This window comes from Pteropus alecto, unplaced genomic scaffold, assembly GCF_000325575.1.
Source record: "Pteropus alecto unplaced genomic scaffold, ASM32557v1 scaffold177, whole genome shotgun sequence".
Classification (NCBI taxonomy): domain Eukaryota; kingdom Metazoa; phylum Chordata; class Mammalia; order Chiroptera; family Pteropodidae; genus Pteropus; species Pteropus alecto.
Genome location: NW_006442207.1, coordinates 2,967,516 through 2,990,775, shown reverse-complemented (window position 1 = coordinate 2,990,775; position 23,260 = coordinate 2,967,516). Strand labels below are relative to the sequence as shown.

General features: G+C 39.8%; 1 protein-coding gene and 1 non-coding gene across 2 annotated transcripts in view; one reads left to right on the top strand and one right to left on the bottom strand.

The window, feature by feature from the left end:
- Positions 1-23,260, top strand: part of ATRNL1 (attractin like 1) — a 548,298-nt gene that overhangs the window by 496,469 nt on the left and 28,569 nt on the right. The window lies entirely within an intron of this gene.
- Positions 17,926-18,044, bottom strand: LOC112470137. Its single transcript, XR_003042868.1, has one exon. It is a non-coding gene; the product is annotated as a 5S ribosomal RNA (ribosomal RNA).

Genomic DNA, 23,260 nt, shown 5'->3' with positions numbered 1-23,260 from the left:
AATACCTGACCGCTATTGCAGTTTGGTGCCATTGTCTGATTCATGTTCAAGCTCCAGCAATTTAACCCAATGTATCATTTGCACCGTTAGAACAAACTTCTACACAATGAAAAAGGCAAACAACGTCTTAGTCTTATTCGAGTAAATAATGTCATAGCGTTGTGAAAATGGTTTTGACCTGTGACCTCCCTGATAGGGGTCCTAGGACTCATCGGGGTCTGTGGGCCACACTGTGAGAACCACTGCTATGGAGCGTGGTTACGACGTGATGGACGGGTGCGCACTGTGCCACGGCAGCATAGCAAAAGCAGTTCTTCAGTCTGCCTGCAGGACAGCGAAGGACTTGGCGAGGTATCACTTAAGCGGAAACTCAAAGATTAGGGAATTTGCTTAGGGCTGTAATGAAAAGTTTGCCTCCCACTGCTGTGTCATCTCCCGGCCTCTTCACATCGGCTTCTCTGAAGAACTTTCTCTGTGCACTGCCTCTGTCTCCTCACCTCCTACTTATTCATCGACCTACTCTAATCTACTTTCTGGCTCCATCCCACACCCAAATGGTCTTGTGCCCTCTTTCTTAAATACGCTCCTGCCTTGACTTCACTTGTATAATATCCTCTGAGTTTTCTTCCTGTCCCTCCATCTTTTTTCTGCTTTCTTTTCAGGCTTATGTACCTCTCTCCAGCCCTTAAAAGTTAGTATTACTTGAGGCTCGGTTCTCGACCCTCATCTCTTATCACTCTGTACTCTCTTTAAGCACTTCTAAAACCCAAAGCTTTAATTATAGTTTCTCATAAATTTTAGCTCCAACCAGACTTGCCCTCCAGGCCCCTGCGACTTAATGTGTGGTCTGTAGATCAGCAGCGGTGTCGTCACCTGTGTTAAAAACGCAGAAATCATGAACTGTACCCCAGACCTACGAAGTCTGAATCTGCATTTTAACATGATTTCCCAGATTATTTGTGGGCCTATTCAGTTTTGAGATGTGTTGTTCTATGAACCAGATCCAGAGGAAGAACTGCTTTCTTGTTTCAAAGACATCTCAAACTCACCATGTTCCAAATAGAACTCGTAATTTTGTTTTTCACATGTAGTTTTTCCCAGTTTACCTTATGAGTGGCATAGCCATCCACTCTGTCACATAAATGGGAAACCTTCCTCTGTCTTATGCCCCATATCTAATTGATCACCACGTTCACCATCTCTCACATTCCTCCTGTTCTCTCCATCTCCCTCTCCACTGCCGCTATTCTTGTCTAAGCCACCGTTATTTACACCCCTCCAATTTATTTCTCATAGTAAATTATGGAAAAGAGTCATCTTTTAGACACACATATTGAATCTTCTCACCATCTTGCTTAAAACATCCCAGTGACTTTCCACTGCTTTCGTGATAAAGATAAACATCTGTACTGTGGTCATGTGAGATTTGTCCCCTCCTGCCTCTGTAGACTCGTCCCATGACATGGGCTAGAAGGTATCGCCCTCTCACACCCTGCTTTCTTACCCAGTTTATCTAGTTAACTCCTGTTCTTCCTTCAGTCTTAGCTCAATTATGTCTTCCTCAGAGAACCTTCTTCAGCTTCCCTAATTAGGTTCTTTTCTGTTATTCTGTAATGTCATATTACACCACTTATTCTGCATATCTGTCACAGTGGTAACTCAACATTCATTTTTGTATGTGTGATGCTTTGTTTACTATCTGACTTCATGAGACTGCGAGCTCCGTTAGGACAGGGACCAGATATGTATTTTTTGCCACACTATTGTCACCAAGCTCAGGGCCTGACAGGTAATGGGCAGTGCCCCACAGGGTCGCATCTCTCTCTCCACTTCTGTTCATGAATCATTCTTTCCTATGGAATTCCTTTCTCCCCCTTTGTCACATAGTTAAATAACTGTCTTTCAAGACTGACGTAAAATGACATCTTCTGCATGTGGTCTTCACAGCCGAAGTCCTCTTCAAATCCTCGCATATGCTAATTATTATCTTTAATAATTACTATGGGTTTTTTTTCCCCTCTCTCTGTATAATTAGTGTAAGTAACCACTAGTTGTTGAAAAGGTAAAGTTTAATTTTCACTCGCATGCATCCAATGGGCTGACTGAGCAGTAACTTCGTTGTAGCTTCATCGATCTTTCTTTCATCCAGTGACACAGGGATTTAGGTTCCCTTCATTCTTATTGGGCTGTTGTCCTAGCAAGGATGTCACAGGGCATAGAGATGCCTCACAGTTCCAGTAAATGTCCTGGTCCGGAAATGTCATGTAATTTCTACTGGAACCAGTAATCTGAACCCTCCTAAATAGATGGGACAATGGAGTATATCTTCCCATAGGCCCAGCAAGGTGCACAGAACCAGAGATGAGTAAAAACTATTCATCTCTACCCAGCCCCAATCTCCCGAAAGAGGACAGGATCTAAATCTGAGTTATCTTTACAAAATATTGAAGTATTTGACCTTCCATGTGTTTGGTAATTAATATAAATTGCTAGTTCAATGAATAAGATTTCAGAAGATAAAAAGAGAGGGGAACAAAACCAGAGAGAGACAGAAAGACAGATACAGAACAAAACTAGCAGACATCATTCCTTTCGTAGCCCGTTGCTTGTCTGTTTCCTGTACTTACACACACCTGGGCAGTGCTGACTAACCTGGCCAACATCTCGAGCACCCCTCCCCGACCAAAAGCCAGTTTTTGTTGTAATACTGTGGTTTCCTATGCTGTGATGATATTAATGAAAATCTTCAGAAGAATGTTTATGCACTGGATAATATGCAAAGGTGTTTTAAACATTATGCCACACAGTGACTCACTCAGCAATTCTGTAGTATAGATAGTCATTCTTATCTCGGAGACTAGGTGCTTTGTTCTAGACCACACAGTTAACAGGTAGCTGCCTCAGGATGTGGGCTCAGGTCTGTCTGACTCTAAAGCCGGTGTACTTAGCCATGATGCCACACTGCAGAGTTTATGAAATGCCTGAATATTCATCAACCCTGAGAATGAGTACATTTAAGCTGTGTAATTAATCTACCCATTGTAATGCCCATGACCTAACCTGGATAATAGGCGTGGAGGGATCACTTGTAGAATTTTGCCAAGACTGTAGGCAAATTCCAAAGAATGTAAGTGTCTGTATTTAATTAAGTCACATATTCCAAAGCCAAGGTGATAGTCTCACAATTGGTCGGTGTTGTTTGGGATAATGTGTTTCTGCTGGAGGTGGGGGGCTGTGTCCAGCCATGACGATGGCCACAAAGTGCCTTGTCCTTTCTTCTTTGATATATACATTCATCTATGTTTGCATAAAGACTAGACTTTTGGCTTTATGCTTAGCTTTATGTACAGTCATAACACTAAATCGTGAAGGCATTCATCACAGGAAAGCAAGAGAAGCCCTCAGAAGCCCTTCGAATGGTGGTCTGTCTCTGCACCCACACCGCTGTGGGTGGTGGCTGTGAAAGCACAGGGGGGAGAGTGGCAGCCTGTGTGGTGTTAAGAATGTGGGACCTATTCATCCCAGACTGAGAAGCTGAAGGATTCCGCTTTTCATCACTCTAATACGGTTAATTTTTTAAAGTTATTTATCGTACACAAAGACATTTGATTGAGTGTTTGGTGGTATGAATCTTTCTCTACAACTTTCATTCATCACCTATTTTCATCGTATCTTTGTTAAAAATTTGCAGTAATGGCGCTGTGCAAAGGGCCTTTATGTGGCTCACGGTGCCTGTAAAGTAAGATTTTTTTTCTCAGATCAGCTTTGGAAGGTTGCTGTTTCTCATTTCGATTTTTTTGCAAATGTACTAAGTTTACCTGCTATAGGAAAAGATTATTTAGAGAAATGTACACTTGCTATTTCTTTTAATAGCTTATGTTATGATATGTTTGATAGTTCATGAAGGACACTGTCAAGTTTGGAGACAGAACCGATAAACTTTAGGTACTAAGAAATATAGCCCCATAATGTTGCCTTCTCATATGCAGAGATATTTTATCAGCTTAATGATACCTTTTAGTATCTGACACTTTTGCTTTACAGGTTTGCTCAGTGGCCTGTTTGCCTTAGTGCCAAATTAGTGTTGAGGGACATTTCTGATGGGAAGAATATTCAGTTTGGATATTAGAGTTATGGTCAAGTCAGAGGCGGTCAGTCTGGTTTCTCTCAGATGGTATGTTTTACTGCTGATGCAGACGGGGGACTCATGAAATGCCAAAGAAACTGATTTGGCCTTAAAGGTACAAACCAAAGCGTGTGGGCAGGAAACACCTCCAGCCCAAAGCATTAATAGGATTATTTTTTTTCTGCAAAGAATGTCCTGTCTTTCCTTGGTAAGAACAAGAAAACAAATTATATGTTCACCTTATTTCTAAAATATGTTTTTAATGCCAAATGAAAGCTTGCAATATGTGAAATAGCATCCATTACTGTATTGAAAACATGAGTAGCCAAAAAGGAAAATTGCAAGTGAGGACATTTATGCAAGGAGAAATTCAGGACAGAATTCAGAGAACGTAAAGTAAGGTGTTTCGAGAGGCCAGGGCAAGCGGAGTGGCCAGGTTTTCCTCTAAGCCCATGAAGTTCATTCAAGGACAGACTTGGGACTGGGCTTGTAGGTTGTGGCTTTCTGTCTTGAAATGCAGAGTTTGGAAATAAATGAGGGAATACTTAATTATTTTCATGCAAAAATTTCATGTCGGCAGTGTATCAATTTAAATGGTACATAGAATTTTGCCATGTTTGGAGCAAATGATTGAGTTGCATCCGTTCATTAGATATTTAGTCCTTAAATTTTTCCGTTTCAAAATGTGTGCTCTCCAGATACTGTAAGATCACTTAGTTCCTTGTTGTAGAGAATGTGTCTCCTCAAAATGGAAAGAGACTTTCAAATATCACAGAAAAACAATAGCTTTAATTTTCTTTGGTTTTGACAATTAAAATGTCTGGTTGAGGCTTCTTTAACTTAGGTAAGCTCGTAATAGTTTGTTTTTCTTTAACAAAACATATTGTTTTCTTGCATTAATCAGATAATTTTGCATATACTCAATGTTCTACAGTTTAAAAAGGAAATTATTAATTCAGCTCATCAGCTTATTACAAATGTGTGATGCAAATGCCTACACATTTAATTATTGAATGACAGATGCAGAGTAGGAAAAAAATACCAACTCCATCCCTTTGTGAGTGAGGGTAAAATCTTGTGAACAGGATTTGTGAATGTGAATAAGGAAAAGAGTCTACTAAGTTTGCTGAAACCCTATCAAGTAGTTTTGTGGTTTTTGTTTCTTTTCTGCTATATGTACTCAGTTTATTCTAGAATCAGGGCACATAAGACTTTTTTTTTTCCTCTCAGAAAAGTATTTCTGAAATTTCAAGACATTGCAAAGGTGGTTTTTAAAAAGCAAAATTTGATGGCTTTTCTTTGAGAAACCTGCTAGACACGGCCAATTATTATTTGGAATTTATCGTTTCCAAAAATGTCATGTAAAAATGCTTCAATTTTCCCTTATAATTTAATTTATATTTCTGGTAAAACATTTTCTGTCCTATTTGCCGCCAGTAATTTCAACATGTGCAGTAAAATCTTAAAAACGTCTGTGTGACACAGAGTCATTCAAAGTGATACTGCTTTTCTTGTTCCTTTATAATAAGAGTAGTGGATTCTGGGCTAGCGGTGTTTCGTGCTGATTATATATATCTTGTCAGACTGTGAACTCTTTGAAAGCAGGCCTGGCAAGTACATCATTTAAACTATACTGTGTGTTTATTTGGGGAGGAAGCAGATGGAGATTACAGAGAGCCCAAAGCCCCTCAAGCCACCCGTATTAATAAGTCATTGCACAACAAATTTGAATTCCGATAGAACTCTTTCATGATCAGAGAGTGTTGGGAGAGAGGAAATTCAGACAACTGGGAGAAGAAGAGGGAGCGAGTTGTTTCTCCTGCATGTTTATGCCCCTGTGTTTGTAATGGTAACTCTAATTATATTTGTACTGTATTATAATTAAGTGATCTAATTAAATATTTTATAAACTGATAAAATGTGAGCTCGAAAATGGTTTCTATGAAAATCAGTGCTTTAGAAACAGTCAAAACAAGTGACTTTAAAAAACTGGTGAATTGTATGTGGACGTGTATGTCATGAAAACCTAGGGAGGGAAGTTTCAGCAAGGAGAGTGTGCTCAGTCGTGTCAAATGCCTCAAGAATAGGAGGAGGATGAAGAATATGAAAAGACCACAGATTTGATGACTCAGGAGCCACTGCCGACTGTGCAGGTTAGAGGTTCATTATAAGAGTGAGAGCAAAAGCTGAATTTCAAGATATTAAACCCAAGATGGAGCAAGACAGGTGTAAGACAGGGAGAGCAAGACCATGTGGATCACTGAACAGCCCGGCGAGGTGGCGAGAAAGGAGCGGTTATGGAGAAGATGACGGTCTGCAGCTGGGAAGGACTTTGTCAAAGAGTATGGTGCAGAGCAAAGTGCAAGGCTGTGGATTTGTACACTGTGTGACTTTTAACAGTGTATGTGACTCCTTGAGCATCTAGCCATTACTTCTAAAGATTCAAAAGATTCAAAAGATTATTGGGTCAATAAAATTAAATGTAGCTTACATAGCAGAATTTTTTTCTTCTTCTTTATATCTCAGCTTTTCTCTAGGAAGATTGAGTCCTATCCAATTGGAAGACTCTGGGTTTTGCTGACCATGTTGATGGATTAGTATAAGCACTCTGGGAGCAGGCTGGCAGTTGCTGGGTTGCCCTGCATTTATTGCTCAGAGATCTGGTGGCTCTCAGAGGAGATTCAGGTGGCAGAAGCTGGGCAGCAGGGATGGCAGGGGGCAGTGGAAGGCCAGCAAACGGGACAGATAGCTGGCACCGTATGAAATGTGACTCCTTCCTTAGTAGCCACCTCCAAAAATAACTTTCACAATGTCTACTGAACTCACTAATGCTCCGTATGGATATATTTATGGTAAGAACCAAATGAGGACCTTTGTTACATACATGCCCAGGTCATCATGACAAAGGAAACTTCTCAAAGGAGCCAGAATTCAAGGAAATTCAAAAGACCCCTATAGTACCATCTTCAAGAATAAACAAATATCTTAGAAAGACTTTATACTAGGAGAATTTCACCAAGACCTCAGGTGCAAGAAAGTCCTGAGCTGACTCCTGTGCTATGTATAAAGCCCAGTGCCTTAAACATAACTGATATAGAACCAGGGATGCTAATTAGCATAACCTTGGATAGAAGATGCTCCAGAGGGGGTTGTCGATAGCCCACTGTCCACAAAGTGTTTGGAGATGGAACTGAGATGATAGTTGGATTTCTCTGCTTTGTAGGCCATGAAATTAACGACTGGAACAGGACTTTGGCATCATGTTGCTCTTGCTTGATTTTGTCGTTCTTTAGGAAGTTACACTGAGCTTTGTTCAGGATCTCGTTGCCTTGTCACTATTTATCCAGTAAGCAATACTTTAGTCTCACTTCCACCAAAATCCAGAAGCTTTGAAATTGGCTCCAGACAAGTACAATGTATGTAGCACCTGAGGAAATTTCATTCCTTCTCTAAAATTACAGACATTTACCAGGCCTCTGAAGGATGCTGGGGTTGTAATATAAATGTTCTGGCAAGCCCCAAAAAACCCCAAGGAAAATTTGTTTTTGAAGTAGCTACCCAGATACCGACCATTGTTACATTGTTAGAATGGTCAAGAATATGGCCTTATAAAAATATATCCTATTTGTTTTAAGTTAACAGCAAAATCATGTGATGTCTGTGATGCTACCACAGAACATTCCTGGATGGTGAGAGTGACGATATCATTTCTTTTACAGTCCACCACAAATACCTACCTCAATCTGCTTATATAAAGGCAAGCAACATGATTTTTGCTTCTGGCAGACTGAAATAACATGGCGGGCTTGTGTAGAAACACTCGGAGTCTACAAAATGAGCTTTTAGTTTATCCCCTGGTAGTTAATTACTATACCTCTAGGTCAATTAGATGGCTCCTAATCGCTCAGTTGTAACTGTGGTTTCACTCACAAGCTGTGTGTGGTAATTTCTAGTTTACTTGTTTTCTTAAGTAAAACTCAAATTGCCGTGTGCATGAGATCCAGAATAATGATCAAAACCGAAGTATGCCAAAGTGGGCTATGTAATTAAGACAATTTCATCAAAAGCTTCTTATTTTAAATTGCTGTTATACTCTTAATGTTCTCTCGGTTCCTTCAATGATTATTTCTACAAAAATAAAATAAAATGAAAAGAGCATTTTTACCTTCATAACCTGAGCACAAATGATCAAGAGATTTGCATGATCTCAAATTAAACAAAAGGTACAAAGTTCAAGGTGGTTGGGTGTTTTGAAGGAACAACTCCACACTGGTCCTCTGGGGATGCAGCTGAGTCTCCTGGAGGTATTGATTGTAATTCAGTATTCTCTAGTGTAGTGTATTCCTGGCTGCCAAAAGGTGACTGTTTCAGCAGCGTGTTGCACATGGTTTCTGCTGTTCTAATGTGAATGCATTATTTCCAGCTCGAGGATGCTCCAGCAAAAGCTTATGATCACTTCCTCCCCATTCTTGCCTATGATCTTCCATCTGAAAAATGCCCAGTGAAATTTCTTCCACCTGCCTCCGCCACCCCACCCTCACCCCCAGGAAAACCACCACCCGTGCTTCGTGCACTCGGCAGACACTTAGTAAATATCTACTATATACCAAACACTGCTAAATACCAGGCAGATAAAAGGTGAAGAAGACTCAGACACTGTGCTCAAAGATGATAATGTCCTATGAAGGAGACAGACATTTAGACAAGTGATTACAATAAAGTATGATGAGAACTCCTAATTGAGATTTCCTCAAAGAGCCATGGGCAAAGAGAAGAGGGATCACCTAACGCACCCAAGGGTGACGTGGAGAAGAGGAATCAGAGGCCTTCACAAAGGAGCTAGTGCCTGAACTGGGTCTAGAAAGACACAAGGAATTTGTCAGGTGGCTCTAGTAGAGAATGGAGATGCTACCAGACAGAAGAAGGAGCTTGAGTTGAAGGCAGAAAGGATGGCTTTACGCGTTCAAACTTGATCACCCAGGTGGATGGGGATGCAATAAACCAAAAAAGGAAACATAAAAGGAGAAAATGGGATGCATATAGTTCGATTTCTCTATGTTATTATTGCTGTCACTCTCATCATCTTCATCCACAAATCGTATTTCCCTAATCTATTTTCTTAACGCACTCAGCACATTGTTACAAAAGCCATATGGCCCATGATATATGGATGCGGTGGTATGTTGTCTTCCTAAACTGTACTTTTAAATTATAAAGTAACTTATGACCTACAAGTTGGAAAGCTTAATAAATCAACCAATAATCACAAAATAACTTTAGAAAGCTATTTTAAATATACCCTCTAAAAAGTGCTAAGATCTACATGGTTTATAGACAAATTGTTTTAAACTTTCAGAATGTAGAGAACTAAGTTTTTTCTGGAGCAAGTATAACCATTATATGAAATCTAACAAAGCGCAGGGAAAGGATTACCTTGACAAAGGGGTTATACTTAAAATGATAAAGGTATAAAAATATCTAGTAAAAGCATGAAAAAAATAATGAAAAGTATTATGAGGAAAAATAATTATTCTATATATTAAAACAAAGCTATAGAAATTATAACAATGTGGGACATAGGCAAAATACACAATTCAGTAAAATTAAGAATACGGAACTATGCATATATATGATAATTTAGTACAATAATAAATAAAGAATATCAAGTAAGTAGAGGAAGGATGAGTTTTCAATAATATTGAGACAGTTGGCTAGTACCACTTAATATGAATTCACAGATCGCTCCTTACATTAAAATAAGTTCCAGACGGATAAAATAATATACTATAAGAAGACTCACACAAATATGTTAAATAAAAATATGAGTAGACATTTTTTCAAACTTTTACTTGAGAAGGCCTACAAAGAGAAAGACTAGTGGCTATGACTGCGATACACATACATTTCAGAACCAAAGTCACAATGAAAGACTAAAACCTGCAGCCAAACTTTAGGACATTTATAATAGAGTGTATATTTCAACATAAAGAGTCCTGATTGATTAATTTTTAAAAATAAACGTGCCAATTGGAAACCAGACAAAGGAAGTGAACAAGAAAGAAATAGCAATTAAATATAAGAATATGAAAACTTTCTATGAGATAAGCAAAAAAGAAACAACATCATCACATCCAGCGTTGACAGTGTTTGGAGAAAGGGGCATGTTCATGCATCCTCAGGGGGATAGTTTGGCAATATTTATCAAAATGTAGAATGTAATTTATCAGTTTCTCTTAGGAACTGAAGATATTTGAACAAGTATTCAAGAGTAGATTCAGGGCTGTTGATTTTAGCATGTTACATAACATGAAAAGTGAGAAATATCCTAAATGTTAATCGGAAGGAGATCCAGTTTATCTAGGCAGATATAAAAACTTAAATGCCTGGGTGGATCATGACGAAAGTTAAATGAGGGAATCGGGTCAGGTGTGAGGCACTAGGGAGCGATGGGGACTGTAGAGGGCTGGAGAGCATTTACATTCACGAGGGGACAGCCACTCTCAGATAAACAACTTGTTGCCGTGAGATAATGCTGAGCCAGGCTTCTAGATTTTCCAATCTTTCTGGAAGAGAAGCTAGAAATTGGATTTGAAACCTAATTATAAAAACACCATGTGGATCATGTATATACATGCCAAATTTGACTTACAAAACAGCAATTTGCACCATCTGATTTATATAATGAAATACTGTTTAGCCATCATTGTGGTAGATTGTTGTATTACCCTCACATTTGCTTTCCCTTCCTTGAATAAGGATTATATATCCCACCCTCTGCTATGTGCCTGGCAGTGCCTCCTGTAGAAGTGGTGTGCTGCCCGACCCCCTGTTAATGTCAGGTTCAGCTGTGTGTCTCATTTTAATCCAACGAACGTGAGCGGAGGTGACACACACCATGTCCAGGATGCTCTAAGAACCATTACCTGTCTCCACTCCATCTTTCCCTCTGTCTCTGTTATAAATACAGGCTGCCTGAATCCTGGAATGAGACAAAATGTGAAACATAGCCATAGCAGATGACTTTCAACCCTAGGCGTGTGCCAGGTACACAAGAAAGAGATATTTGTAGTTATAAGGCACTGAACCATTGGGGTCATTATTGCAGCAAAGATGACTAGTAGAAAAACGAGTGAAAATTATGACAACGTCCATTGACATAAAATGATATCTACAATGTGTTCTTGAGTGAATAAAAAGCAAGCAGCAAAACTTGAGTGCATAATATGAAGATCTTTATGTAAAAATGTATATATTAATATACCTGTATATAGGTATATTTATTGGAAAAAAAGTCTGAAAGATATGCAAAGATTGTTCATGGTGATTGTCTTGAGATATAGAACTTAGGACAATTTTTACTTTTTGTATTTTCCTGTAATTTTGATTTTCTGTAACATTCTTTTCAAAAGAAAATAATATTTTTACTTGACTGATGGTTGAAAGAAGCTCAAGAACCACATAGAGCATTATAAAATAATCTTATTAGGAGAATTTCCCCCGTAAGAAAAGTGAATATCTGTCTTCTCATAAAAACTTGACTGTAGAGCCAAAAGTAGCTAAGGCACTCCCAGGGAAAATCAGTGTGCAGAGATCTGCTTATCAGGACTTCAGAAATTATTATAAAGGTATAGTAATTAAGACAATGTGCTATCGGCACCATACAGATATATAAATTCTAAAAAATTGAGAGTCTGCACATATCCAAAGACTCCATCCATAACAAAGTTGGCATTGAGAAGTGGGAAAGGAATGGACTTTCCAATAAATGGTGTCGGATAATCAGTTGTCCATAAAAAAAGAAAGAAATTGGTCCCCTACCTCACATAATAACTCAAAATTAATGCTACATGGTTTAAAAATTTAATATGAAAAGTATAACGACACATTAGAAGACAGTCTGTAAAAGATTTTAATGACTTTGGAAGAGGGGAAGAATTTATAAAGCTCAAACCATAAAAAATTTGATTAATTGAACTACTTTGGAGAACTAGTATTTATCAAAAGTCTTCATTTTAAAAAATGAAAAGATAAACTACCAAACAGAAGCTATTTAAAAAACCTGCAACTGGCAAATAATAATGTTTAGCAATTTTTGAGTGCTTACTGTGTGCTAGATACTGTACTCAGTACTTTACATATAATAATGCATTTCATTTTCACAACTACCTTTTAAGACAAGTAGTATTGTCATCCCCATTTTATAGATAGCACTGAGGCACAGAGAGGTTAAGAAACTTGCTCAGGTCCACACAGTAAGTGGTAGAGCTGGGATTTGAACCCAAGCAGACCGGCTCCAAAATCTGTTCTTTTAACCACTTCAACCCTGTATTATGCAACCTCAGCTATATTAAATAAAGGATGATAATTCAAAATATGTAAAGAACCGCTACAAAAAATAACAAGAAGACTAACAATGCATTGAAAAAAAAGGGCAAAAGATTTAACATTCACAGAAGAGGAAATATTAATGGCCAATAAACATATGAATAGTGCTCAATTTCACATCAGTTAGTGACATGCAGATTAGAGCTACAAAGAGTTGCAACTACACATCCCCCAGACTGGCAAGGATTAGGAAGTTTGCCAGCGTAAAATAATGGAAAGGATATGAATTTCTCTACGCTGGTGGAGGGACTGTTAGTTGCTAAATATATTAAGTTCATCCTATTGAAAGTGAGTTGATATTTCGGTCCTACTATCTAAAGTTTTTCTGAAAAAATTCTCTCTTTTTGGGCCCTAGTTTTCTTTAACACAACAGTTTAACATGGACACATGAAATAGTCCCATTAAAAATAGAAGCAAATATGTTTCAATTTATAAAATATGCATATGGAATTTATTAAATGGCTTGTAAAATAGAAGTCTATAAAAATTGGTGGAAAATTTGAGCCTCATTCAAGTCTGTTTTAATTAAAAAGATGGTACATATTTGAGCAAAAAAAAATTAAACTTGTTCTTAAGAGCTCGTTTAAGTAGGATTTTTATGCCCCCCTTGGAGGGGTTGACAAACCAAAATGGTAACTGTTAATTGATTGCAGGGTTTTTGACGGCGGTTTTTTTTTTCATCATTTAATCGGGTGCCTCATTTCTCACTGTTCCTTGTAAGATATTTTTCTTAAAATTTTGAATCAGCAAGGAAACTGTCAAGATTACAACTCAGTCCATCTCAGACCACTGCGTATCTTTACCCTGACCTGCAAAACAGTCTTAGTGATGTTACTCTGAAAAGGCCAGAGAGGAAAGGAATTTAAAAACAAACAAACAAAAAAATGCTGTTCTAGAAAGGTTCCTGATATCAGAGCTAAAAATCATCATTCTTTGAACTATCATTTTGACTAGATGCTGGTGTTAGAGAGAAGGCCCCTCAACCCCTCAGTCTCATCCTGCAAAATTAAGTCTCGGTCGAGGCTCCGGTCCAGTTTGTTTGAGGTATCGAGCTGTGAGAGGTCCCGACAGTACCAGCAGCTTACGGGGCCCAAAGTACAATAATAGGGTAAACTGTATTTTCTTTTCCACATCTGCATGCCGAGATTGTTTGGGAGATCTTTCAGCTTAACTCGTTATAATCACGTTGTACCAGCCTTTGCTTTAATAAGATTCTAATCTCGAGGTCTATTCTTCGCATCAATGCCTTTACACTGTTAATTGCTTTCCTGTCCTCCATTAAATTGCGGTTGCAATTGCTTCATCTTAACAGGCGCTTTGCGCTTTGTATTCTGCCCCATGCTCTGCAGACACATTTAGTAACATCATCTTCCTAAAGAACAAAATTACCTATTATCCCTTTAATCTTGATGTACTTTTTTATGTATTCGGTTCTTAGCTAGTGTCCGACCAGGAAGCTACACATATCTTCTCTTTAAAAAAAAAAAAAAAATCTTTTTTTTTTTTAATCAACATAGTACGGATGTCCAAAATTTATTTCTAGATAGAACTCACATAGTACTCTCATTTATTGTTTTATAGAACCAATTAAAAAGACAAAGGGGTCTATTCTCCCCTTGATACACAAGATTGACTTCCATTAACATTTAATGGAAGGGAAACACTTGCATGGAGATGAGTGGAACCATCATATTAAAAAGTGGGGGTGGAAAAAGCAGAATCTGGAATTAACATCTCTGTGTTTTTCGCTAGAGAAGCTGCACAAAAAGCAAACAAACAGCTCAGTTCGCAAATGTGTTTTCTCTCTATGCCTCCTGCTTGTTTGTATATTAAAGAAGATCAGCGAATAATTTTGAAGCAGTGTCTTCCTTCACAAATCAGTCAGATGCGAATTCTGTTATTTTAACACAAACAAGGTAGGTAATGCAAAGCAGTGGGGTGATCTGGCAGGTTTTTGCTGAAATGGAGTCCTGTGAGACCTGCTTTTGGAGCCAGGGGTGAAAGCAGGAACTGGTTACTTGAAGTACTCTGTACACAGAAGCTTAATTTTCAAGGGAGACAGGCTGTCCATGTCAAGCTTATCTTTTGACATATCTTGCCTGAAATCTACCAAAATGTGGAAACTGCTTCTGACTTTTTAGCGTTGGGTCTAAATCTGCGATCCTCTGGTCATCCTGGGTACCTTATGAAGGTTTTAAATTTTAGACTAACGTAATCTGACACAAACTGGGGAGGTTTCTCTTGTATTGTTTCATTTGGGGTTTGATTGCTTGAGAGTTAAATTATTTGAAGCGTGATTAACTCTCCATGCTCTCATCTTTCCTTAATAAATATTGACACAGTCATTTTGTGTCTGGTGGACGTCGAGTTCAGATTAGATTTTAACCTTTGAAAACATGCTTCAAAGCCGTCTGACGAACAGCCCTCTCTTTGGTGTCTTTCAGTCTGTCCTCCATTGCCTTAGCTTGGACTTTCATTACTACAAAAACGAGGCTCAGTAGTAGATCATTTTCTGCCTCCAGTCTCTCCCTACTCATGGCTGCTTAGCACTATCTCTGGAATGTTGTTACTATTCATACTGACCTAGAAAATGTTTCTTAGATTGTTCCTACTTTAATTGCTTCCTTTCTTCACTATGACAAATTCTCTGCTTCAGAGCCTTACCTGCAACTTTCTTTGGACCCAAAAGAGACTCAAATCCTTTAGCCAGTTCCTTTTTTTAGCTTAGAATGTGACCGTATCCCTGTCCTCTATTTATCTCCTTTAATATCCTCTCTTTTGTCTTGGGATCCAATTCAACCTTGATCTGCTCTGGTCAGAATTCCCTAAAGATTCATCTTTATTTTCTTCTTACGGCAAAACCATGTTTTTGTTTTTGTTTTTCCATCCTTGGTTTTGCGAAGTAGTTTATGTAATGTATCGAAAGGACCCTGGTGTTGGGGGAAGTGGAGATGGCAGTAAAGAGGTCCCCTAAGTGTCGTATTTTAGCTTTATACTTTGAAAATGCTTTTCTTCCCCCAAACATTCTTCAACACGTTTATTCAACATGATACCTAGATGAGATTAGATGCGCAGGAGTTTTGTTGGGGGAGATACTTGTGAGGGATACATGGAAGCAGCATTAGTGAGTAAAGAGAGCCTCAGACCAGGGTGTATGTCTAATACCCGTGAAAGGAGAGGGGGAAGGCAGAATGACTGGGTAGACATGGTGCGATTCTAAGGGAGTTTTGGACAGGCCGACGAGAAAGTCCTCAGCTAGTCACCTGCTAGAGAAGTTCCACATCAGGCAGGAATGGGGCGGGGCTTGTACTCTCACCAGGCTCAGCGTTGGTGGGGAGGAACTCGGAGAAGCCTGGCATCGGTGAACATGATGCTGGACACACAGGTGTGGCAGCTGGGACCGTCGGGCAACATTGTAGATCAAAAAAGGCAACTGGCACCTTTTAGGGCCATCACACACAGCTCTTTGTTTTCCCACTTGCAGTGTGTGACTCAGGGTAGTTCTGTTCCTGCTGGCCATTCTTCCAGTGCCAACTACTGCTCCTTTGGGAATCATCATGACATCATTGATGGGCAGTGTAGATTTCCCTCCCAAAAGCTCTGAAATTGATGAAAAACATACATCAATTAAATTAGCTCCAAGGCTGTGCTGTAGCCAAGGCTGAAAATCTATTTCCTGTTCCCCATTCCAAATTATAGACGGCCATGTTTCTGATAGTGCACGTAATAGGTGGTAGAGAGCAAGCACCATTAAGATACTTTGATAATAGATGGCCAACATGAATATAAGCTGCCTACCATTTTCAAATTCCTGGAGAGAAATTTAAATTCAAATATTTAATTACTTTACAAATTAAAGTCCAAAGAAAATAAAGTCTTCAATCAGGTTCTCTTGTCCTAGTGAATTCAATTTTATTTTAAGTCCAAAGTTTATCCTCTTCAATTACTTGTATTGTTCAGTGCCAACTAGTGGAGTTCTTGATATCTGAGTGCGGGGGGTGGGGGGCGGATTTCTGTAGCACCTTCATCCTGGACTGTCCATCACTGGGATGGATATAGTTCCTTCTGCGCTTCATAAATTGCAGGCTAATTTTGAGTGAATCCAAAACTTCACAGAAGCTTCAAGATGTTTCCAACCCTGGCCTCACACTTATCAACTAGAAAAGGAACTCGTCTCCAGCCCCTAAAGTGATCATCCCCAGGACCCAGGGTTACAAAAACCATAGCAGAGAATCAGTGGTGACGGAGCAAAAAAGAGTAGATGGAGAAAGTTTTGGTTTTAATTTTCTAAGGACGCCAGTCGGTTTATGCCTAATGCCTAGAATTCATGACCCATGAGTATAAATTCAACTGGGAAAAATCTCTTCATGAGAGGTTAATTAGACCCGATCCATTTATATCTATGGGGGGAAAAAATCCGTCTGTGTAAATGTTTCACTCCAGTGAATGTTCTTGACCGGTATTCTTCCTCTCAGAGCACTTGTCTGGAGATCAAACATTATGTCTGCCATGTGCACCGTGGAAACCCTGGCGTGCCTGACGCATAGGAGAGGCCTGATGAATAATTGTAATAAAATAGAATTTAATTTCTACTCACGTCGTTCAGGCTTCTGTATCATCTTCGTTGAAGAGTAGCCTGCTTTACAAGGTGACCTGTTAAAAATCTATTACAATTTACAACCAGTTGACGCAGGATTTTCTATCGTAAAACAAAAATCAGGCACTGAGACCAGTATGACTGTGATATCATTCATAACCTCTGATTTCAAACGTTTATATTCCTCACTATAGACACATTATTTTCATTGATTGACTTTATGACAAATAAATGTTTACTGTTTTAACTGTAACTGCTAAAAAAGTTCTAAACATAACTTCTATTTATACTAATAAAATAATATACTTACCAATGCATGAATTCTTTGAAGCTAGGTTTCTGCTAATAAATGTCGAAAACCATTGGTTCAGCAATAATAAAATTGGCTTTGAGCCTGAGAGTTTTATCTAGATTCAAATTCTCTGTCTTAACATATTTGAGACTCAGGTAACTCTTTCGTAGAATGGGAGTGACTATGCACACTAAAGTTTGCTGAGAGAGTTAAATAAGAAAAATGTAAAAGCCCCTGGCAGAGAGCAGGCTCTCGACATCGTTTCCCTCCCCTCAGCGAATGCCTTCATGCAGAGCCGTCACACTGGACCACACAGGACGGCAAACAACATAGGCACTTAATAGTCATTAAGTTTTGATTAGTTTTATTTTCAATATTTTGAAAGACTTTAATTATTCAAAACGATTTCAATTCTAACTGGGTAAAATCCTTTTTATTATTATTATTATTATTGTTTTATTTTTATTTATTCCTCACAGATTGCAAGGACCTTGTCAGCTTACGACCCCTTATTTTTTATTTTTATGCCTACAGCACCTGGTCTTCCTAGGTGGTCTCCCATCCAAGTACTAACCAGGCCCGACCCTGCTTAGCTTCCGAGGTCAGAAGGGATCGGGCTTGTTCAGGGTGGCATGGCCGTAGACCTGTTTTTATTATTAAAATGAACTACTTTCGTGTAAGCTTTATATCGCTGTGTTTATTCCGTTTCTGCACATGTCTCCCACTAGAATTTCAGTGCATTGAGAAAAGCGATTGGGTCTCAGTCTTCACTCTGGGAGCTGTATAGTTGAGCTCAGTAAGTTCTGAATAAACACTTTTTTTTGAAAAATTTAGGGAACACACACACACACACACATATCTTATTGTATCCTGACCTCTGTTGTAAGTGCTTTGTAAATATTAATCTTCTGAGGTAGCCACTATTATGACTCCCATGTCACAGATGGCGGATCCGAGGCACAGAGAGCGAGCATAAGTGACTTAGACAGTCATACAGCTAAGTGAGCGGTAGAGCCAGGATTGGAGGCCTGACTTCAAAGTCCATTTTCTTGGTCCTTGCACTAACGCTGTCTCTGGCTAATGAAAATGATGATCGCATCACCAAGAAGTGAGTTAGAGTAGCAAGCTGTTGAATTAGTAGTAATTTGGTGCTAGAATTTGTATCATGGTTTCTATCATAACCTTAACTCTTCTCCCTTATAAAAGAAGCCATCACATGGTCAAGCTCAGTTAGTTGTAGGTGTAGTGCTGATATACAGGACCATTTGCCCTTCAGTGCTGTGAGCACAGTGCCTTGGGCCTATGAAATGTTTGAGAAAACTGAAACAAATTTTTTTACTCTAAAGTAAGAAAACTACAAAATCAAAGTTAAAAAATAGCTACAGAATATAATGTAATGCCAAATTTGTTAACGGTTTAGTATTTATAAACATTTCAAAACACTTGCCAACAATCCATAGGTGTAATTTGCTCACATCATTAGAATTTCTAAGTAAGCAGGATCATCACCACAAACCAAATATTATTTCATACTTATAGTAAATATTTTTTAAAAAATGATTTAAAAACCTTTCAAATATTTTATAATAAAAATTATATTTCATGGGAGTACATTTTACCGTGTTCGCCATGACATGTAAAGGACTCTGTGAAGCTCTTAAAATAGCCTCTTAGAGTCACTTCATTTCAGTCCTTGACAAATTACTGAGCAAACTGCCTATTTTTCTGTACCGAAGTAGCCATTGCCAAATGAGACAAAGAAAGCATACACTGTCTTATTTATGATTTCATAAGTAACCGATTTTAAAAACTTAATAGTATTTTCGTCTATAATACAGATACTTGAATTATTCCTCCTTCTCCATGTTCTGACTCTGTATTTCTGAGAAATATGCCCTAAAAGAAGCAGCAGAGAACAGCATTATGAAAAAGAGGGGGAAAAACTTGAGAGAGTAGAGCTGGAAATAACCGATGAACTCTCACCACCCGGCTCACAAAATCCTGGAGGATGATGACACATCTGTAGCCTAGGAAACTCAGATTCTGTGCAAGCATACCCCAGAGCCCCTAGCTCACGTGCATTGTTTGGGTATGCCATGATTCCCGCTCAGCACCTGGTACGGTTCTGAGAAGCTGCTGTAACAAATGACCACAAGGTGACTTCCAGCAACACAAACTTTCTATCTTATAGTTCTGGAGGTCGGAAGTCTACAATGGGTCTGAAGAGCCGCATTTCTTCTCGAGGTTCTAGGAGAAGACTCTGTTTCCTCGTCTTTTCTGTCTTCTAGAGCTTGCTGGTGCTCCTCCATTGACGTCACCCCTCTCCCCCTTCTGCAGAGCCAGCAACATCCGGTGGAATCTTTCTCACAGGTCATTACTCTGACCAACTCTTCTACCTCCCTCTTCCACATTCAAGACTCCCAGTGATTACACTGGGGCCACCTAGATAATCCAGGATTGTGTCCCCATCACAAAGTCCTTCCTACCAGGTAAAATAGTTTCCAGAGATTAGGACCTGGGCATGGGCTTCTTTGGGGAGAGATGGGCATCACACTGTACCACAAAGGCCCTCGGTACGTTCTAGATGAATCTCTTCCTCAGAACACTTCTGAGTCCACTTCTATGAGTGATTCTCAGAGGTATGTCTGGTTCATCTTACCATTTTCCTGCTATGGCTTCTCTAATGCACCTTACATTCAGCTCCCAACTTGCTGCTGCCTCTCTTCCTACTCATCACTTCCTACTCATCACTCATGCGTCGTAGGATTCACTCTCTTCCTTTTATTCTCTTGGTAATAATGCTCCTTGGATAGGCTCTTGGTGGGAGGGGAAGCAGTATTCACAGATACACGAGTGAGATGTCTGCATATCCACACCAATATTTTCTTTCCCATCTTTATCTCTGGGTTTTCTGGGGTTTTGCTTTCCCCGCCCCCTCCCCCCGGAAATTTTTTTTCAACTGCCACATGCAAGGAATCCTTTCAAGACCGTGTGTGAATGAATAATGTACATGGCTAAGAGTGGACTTGCTCTCTCCATCCCCCTGTGCGGTGCCCACTCACTCCTCTTGTCCCTTGTTCTCTGTCGGCGAAAGGCGTCAAGGCAGCCGTGGACTAAAACCTCCAGGCAGATTCGCCACTCAGCTGTGACATCCTTAGCAAATTCCTTCCTCTCTCTGTACCTCACGTTCTTTATATATAAAATGTGAATAGCAGCAGCTTTCCAACCCCATCCTGCCCTCAGGAGCCCCCGTTTCATTTTTGTCTTCTGTTAAAACATACTTGATTTCTGAAACAGCCCAACATCAAGGCTGCCTGAGACAAAGGCCTACGAGATAAAGGCCAAACTCCTCAGCATTAGGGTCTTTCAAAATCTGATCCCGCCCTAACTTTCCAGCTTCATCCATCAGGGCTTCCACTGCACACAACCTTCCAACGAACCGATCTGCTTGCCACGCCCCAAACATGCCAAAGCAAAGATAACTTGAGTTCTCCTTCAGTGTGTGTGTGTGTGTGTGTGTGTGTGTGTGTGTGTGTGTGTTTTTTTGATAAATAAGAAAAAAGAGAGCTAGCGTCAACCATTATTCGAGGGATTTTCTAGAATATTATAGTGATCATCTTGCCTTGGAAAAATGGAAATATAGTGAATGTGTTTAAATTTGGACGATAAGTATGTTTCAATTTAAAACATACAGCACATCAGAAATAACTTTGTCATGGTTCCTGGCCAGAGGGCTGTTTGCAGCATTATTAAACCATATTTACCTTAAATGAAGTAGACAGGAGAACCAAGAATAACTGAGTTCCGACTTCACTCAAGAATAACTGAGATCTGACTTCACGTTAGGAGTAAGTGAACATATGGAAAGTCAGCTTCTACTTAGGAATTTGCAGCCTGATTTGGGGAGGGATGGGGGCAGAGACTAGGGGAAGTGTCTGCTCTGGACAGGGCTTAGTATTTCAGAAAGGCACCTCTACTTATTCACCTGATGCCGCAGCACCAATTACCTGGTGAAAAGCAGCCCAATACGACTCGAGCAAGACCAGTGGCACCGCATCACTTGCCTGTGGAGAAAGAATGCCTGTACCGTGAGGATATTTTGCCGAGGGGTCAGAGTTGTGAGAACAGAAGAAAGGGCATCTTGTTACTATATTCTCAGCCAATCGTTGTCCTTATACCCTTTACACAGACCTCTTTTACTTTCTAAGAGCTGTGTTAAGGGTGCTCAAGCTGATCGTTCCGGGTGGATAAGCTTTGGACAGGTTGTTTTCCCCAACACCCGTCTTTGCCTCTCAGAGAAGCCATTCGGGACCCATGCGATGCCCTTTCTCACCTCGAGACCTTTGTACGTGCTATTCCAGTAACAGACCACCCTTTTACACACACACCCAGCCACTTGCACACCAGGCAATTCCTGCCCATTGTCAGTACTCAGCATCATATCTCTGAAGTTCCTCCTAATGACCAGCACACCCTAACACGAGCAGCAAGGAAAGGTCATTAATTAATATTGCATGCTAATCCCTTTAATGTATTATACAGGATGTATGTGTATAACAGAATTTTCCTGTAGACCTTTCATCAAAACATTTTGTTTAGCAGGCTATGTTGGCCAACATAGAAATCAAGTTAAATAACTACAGTGCTTGCTTTTTAGGGACATTTAAATGTATAGCATGGGGCAGGAGTGCACGAAGGAGGTGGGAGATTGGAAAGAAACCAGAGTAATCGCCTGAGAAAAATCATAGCTTTTTATCCTGTTTGCCAATTAACTTTTCCTTTAAGGCACTAAATATCTACAGCAAAACTTCCGTGAAGGTGCAAGACTTACATTCTCTTATGCTTTATAGTTCACACGTTTTCATATTCATTATCTCACTGGATCTTGGCAACGACCCTGTGCAATACCCATTTTATAGATGGTAAAATGAGGCCCAACAAAGGCAATTGACTTGTCTAAAATAACGGAGCCACTGGGTGGCCATCAGGAGAGGAGGGTGTGGCCTTCCATCAACCCATCCTGCAACAAACCCTCTGCAGACCGCTGAAGAAATGTCCAGTTGTCAAATGTCCAAATTCATTCACCTAAAATCTTAGAAGTATTCATGCAGTGGGAACAGTGAAGTAAGAAGGGAACTTCTCCATGCCTGGGAGGGTCTATGAGGCAGGTAGGGAGCCCTGGGCTGAGGGCCAGATGCCCTGGATGCTGCCACTTATTAGTCACGTGGCCTTGGCAAAGTCACTGGATTGCTCAGAGCTCCCAGTTCCTCCCGGTGCCCTCTGCTACCTCAGCAGGAGAATTGTGATGTATGTGTGTTAACACCGTCTTGCATTGAGGAAGCTGGCCGCCATTAGCACAGGATCCAGGCACAAGAGGGAGAAAATTATTAGTGAGATGGGTAATAGACTGAAAGTATTTTATAAACTAAATTGCAGTATATATAAGAGAATATTTTAACTGATGCCAAATTTTCATTCCTTTCCACTTATTGAATGTTCATCCCCACAGCTGTCATCATTATCTTAAACACAATCCCAATCGTCTAATTGTGGGATTCTCTCCACAAATGGCCCTGAGTCCTTGGATTGCTCCTACCCACACCAGCTCCCAGAGATGACTACAGCCTTACCCAGATCCGTGCCGGGTGGCGCCGTGGTGAAGATCACCAGCCCTGGGGTCAGGACACCTGGTTCAAATCCCAGTTTTGTCACATACCAGTTGCAAATCCTTAGCCAAGGTGCTTAATTGCTATAAAGCCACAGTTCCCTCAACTATAAAATGGGGACAGCAACCTGTCCCTCACTGGGGCTGCGGAAGGAGTAGATGAAATAATCCAGTTAAAGGATCGGGCTAGTGCAG